The sequence below is a fragment of the Pyxicephalus adspersus genome, chromosome 4, assembly GCF_032062135.1.
Source record: "Pyxicephalus adspersus chromosome 4, UCB_Pads_2.0, whole genome shotgun sequence".
NCBI classification, from domain to species: Eukaryota; Metazoa; Chordata; class Amphibia; order Anura; family Pyxicephalidae; genus Pyxicephalus; species Pyxicephalus adspersus.
In genome coordinates, this window is record NC_092861.1 from 79,675,083 (window position 1) to 79,679,259 (window position 4,177).

Consider the following 4,177-nt stretch of genomic DNA (forward strand, 5'->3'; position numbering starts at 1 on the left):
CCTATCCATAGAGCAGAACGGCACTGTATGTACATCTTTCTGTCTTTTGTCATTGGAAAGCATTGTGAAAGATCCTTTTCAATGACAAAAGTCCAACGTGTGTACATAGCCTAACACAGCGGTCGCCAACTGGTGGTTCACAAGAAAATTTTGGTGGTGCAGGCGCACAGGCCACCGCCGCGGACCAAGTCCCCCCTACAAGTCACAGGCTCAGGTAAGTGGGCGGGTTGTCTCTGAAAAGGCTCAGACCTGCGATGAGAGAGTGGGCGGGTTCTGGCATCATGGCGTGACTCTGGGGGAAATTTCTTCCCCTTTAGGTGACATCCAGCTCCCCGCGCGGACTAGAGCTAGTAAATACCACTGTCCTAACACACTGCAACACACCAGAAATCACACATTTGTGGCAGTGCTGCAATCAATGCAGGTACATGGAGTGCCACACATAGGGTTGTATTGGGTCCTGTGTTTGCACACTTTTTAAAAGGGGATATTAGGAGGAAATCCGTGTGTAAAAAGAAACAGGGCTAAGTGGAGGCGATACGTGCATGGCCCCAGAATGAATAAGTTGTACAGCGGGAATTTATCTATGGAATGCCCAATGGTGTCCGGCATTGTCTGTTTAATTCTCCCGCTCAGTCGCTGCTATCTGCGCCATCTCTCCACCTTCCTTTCTCCCTCAGCCAACTGACATCCCCCTCCTTCCTCCACAAAGTACCTCAGAACTTCCACAGAGAACCTCCCTACAGACTATATACACCCGCCAACCTACCAACCGTCACACCTATGTTTATCCAATCAGCAGTATTTAACCAACATATGCAAATCATACCAGAAACACCATTGGCGAACTAGTTGCTAGTTATCTATTGGAGAAGAGCAAGGAAGTGGGCGTGTCGAGACCCCCAGTGTGTGCTGGGTTACCGAGGCTCCACCCCAGCGTCATGTATACAGTTTGCTGAGCGGTCTCCTTATTCGGTGTCATTGTAGCAGCCTGGATTCAGGTATGATTCAGTCTCATTTATAGGGTCGGGGATCGGCTGCCGGTGTAGGAGACAATCTCCATCAATTCTCCGTGCATGTAGGATAACATGTAATGCAGCGATCAGTCATTTGTTACTGCAGTGCAAACCATGACCTCATTTCATACATTGCAAAGATCGTGACAAATGCTTGTATTGTTACATTCTGCTGAGCTGTGTATGGTTTATTTCTTAGCTCTTCTTCATTTCCTATATATAATTAATGTATATCATGTATTACAACAATAATTCTGCAGTGTAAAGATGTCTCAAAAACAATTTATTCTCCTTTTATTATTATTATTATTATTATTAGCTATGAAATGTGTTAGCATACTATGCTAAAATGTTGCAGTTTTTGAGCCATGGTTGGCACCAACAATTTGATCTCCACCACTTGATCCTACAAGTGCAGCAGGAACACCTTCTTACTCCTCTGCTGAGCAAAGTGCTGAAAGTTTCACCTTTCCCCTCTTAATATGGAGCTACAGTTGTGTATGCATCAAAATGCATCAATACTTGTTCAGAGTCCTTAGCCTTGCAATGCCCATCACTACTTACCCCAGATCCATCAGATCCATCCTTGTATGCCTTGCATGGTGCGCAACTAACCTCATCATTCATGCTTTGTAGATTTGAAAGAAATCTTTTTTTATTAACTCTGGCTCATAGCAGAATTATACACTATAAACTACCTATAATGTAATAACTTTAAACAGTACCCCAATTTGCAATAATGTCTTGGGGGAAGTAAGTGATTGTTTTTTAGTGTTCCTTTTACAGCTTCTTTACACTGAATATGTCTCGCTTATGACTGTTTGTTTCAATAGGATCTGTTCAGTCCCATGCATTTGTTGTAGTGCATTTAGGGAGAAGCATTTTGTGCTTTCATGTTTTTTTGTGATTTAGTTGGCTTTCTGTTTGAAAAAATGCAGTCTATTTAAAAATTGTCACTATCAAAGTGTATTCCTTGATTTTAGGACAGTGCTGAAAATTCAGAAATCACCCTACCTAGTTAATACCAGTGATGCTCAAATGCAATGGATGTGTCAAATATACCCTCTGCTCTAAAGTATATTGAAAGTATATGTAGTCATTTACAAGTGATGCAGCAGAGAATAATTTTGTTTGGAATGCAGTGTTGATGTTATTATTATTATTTTTTGTGATTACAAAAGGAAAATTATTTGCATTAGCAGAACAGGCTAGTAAGATTTATGAATAAATATTGATGTATTTTATCTCTTCATTATTTATAAATCCTTTCCTATAAAGGTGCATACCAGTGCTGGGCCTTGATGAGTCACATCATCTTTGGGTATTATTTGACGTCATCTCTACTATGGAAATTCTTTCTTGTGGAAGTCACGAGCTTCATGAAAACGTAAAACTGTAAACTAGAGTTGCTAGAAGCATCTGATGTGAGTGGGGAGAAGCAGATAGATCAGCTGTCTCCTGACTGTGTAAAGTCTGTTCTTTGGGTACAAAAGGAAATGGAGAGTTTAACAGTACTTGGATTCCAAACACAAGTAAACAAATGCTTAATAAAACCATTACCGTATATTTTTATTATTCATACCCATAACATGAAGCTAAAAAAGCAAAGTTCTCCAACCACATTGTGGAGTACCTTAAATGTGGAAGCGGGTCCATACTCCTATTCAGCCAAATATATATCAAAACTGTAAGACCTTATGTAATAATTACAATGCAGATCTACATTGCTCCTCATTTCAGGTGGAACTAATCGCACAATACTCTGAAAATGATGTTCTGCCATCTTGATTGGCTGGGGCAAGAGGCAGGTGTGCAGGAGTTCATTCATTTCCCATGTGCAGAAGGTAAAGCTGCGTACACACTTGCAATAATTATCATTGGAAACGAACGACTAACCACCGATTGTTGGATAATCGTTAACAAAAAAAAGTGCACAATGACGCCGTCGAACGAGAACTGTTGATGGAAATGAACGACCGTTCCGGCGAAACGACGTTCGTTCGCTATCTATTATGTGTATGGTCAGTGATCGTGCATGTTTCTGCAGTACACTTTCTCCTTTACATGTCACTTCTTGCATCGTTCAAACGATCGTATCTAGCGTGTATACATTACTGGTGGACTATATTTGAGCGATCGTATTGTTACAGTATGTACAGAATTGTGCACTATACGATTGTTCAAAATATTTGTGCATAATCATTAGTCTTTCCTTTTCTAAAGATAATTATTGCAAGTGTGTACCTAGCTTAAGCCAGGATTGCTGGGTGTCCCTGGCCAACACAGGTAAGAACAGTTATTGGAGAAGTGACATCGGCTGTCCCTTTCTGTAGTGAAAACCTGCCTGATAGCCATTTGTTAAAATTGAGGCTTTAGTTCCACTTTGAATTAGCAAAGATGACATAAAACACTTGTCTCTTGACACATTTTGCTGAATGCTTCTTCAGGAGAGCGAGATAAAATGTATGACAGTGAATTTGAAGCATAGAAAGCACCAGCATGGAGTTGCCAAACGCTATCTCCAAACAGGATCCAATATAAACAAGTGTGATCTGAGTTCAAATAAAGCTCAGAACTGGAGTGTTTTTCCTATGGTTCTTGATAACTCTGTTTAGAGAAGCAAACTCTATACCTGTGTGGTGAAATTCTTTGGCTTCTGCAGACATGATAAAAAAAGGTCATCCATGCACAGTTAGGCGTCCAGGATCATTTTCCACAGATTTGCAACTGTCTGTATAGGTGTTTTTACGCATATTTTTTTTATCCATTTAAAAAAAAAAAAAACTAGGCAATAAATGCTTAAAAATGACTTTACAGGGAGTTAAAATGAGTGTACAAAACTTTCTATGGATTTTAAATACTTCCTAGTCAAGTCTATAGAAGTGGCAAAGGTAGTAGTTTTTTTATTGTGTTTTAATAAACATTTGTTTCAAAAAGAATATTTAGTTATGAATAATTAGATAGGTATAAAAATGAACTAAACCTGTCCTGTGACTAACATCACTGGTACTGTGCAAGCACCCTATCTGCAAGTACCTGCACTTTTGTTTCAATCAGTTTTTATTAAGTTTTCAGGAAAAAATAACAAGTAAACATAACATAAATCAAATATAACACACGCATCAAACAAACATAACATTGCGGGCTTCGAATTAACAGAC

The 4,177-nt window shown here is 39.4% G+C and overlaps 1 protein-coding gene across 2 annotated transcripts in view; it reads left to right on the forward strand.

Annotated features, from left to right (window-relative positions):
- Positions 1 to 876: 876 nt before the first annotated feature.
- Positions 877 to 4,177, forward strand: part of CEP57L1 (centrosomal protein 57 like 1) — a gene marked incomplete in the record, with an annotated part of 23,982 nt that continues 20,681 nt past the window's right edge. For both annotated transcript variants that reach the window (XM_072408742.1, XM_072408743.1), the window contains 1 exon segment: positions 877 to 1,001.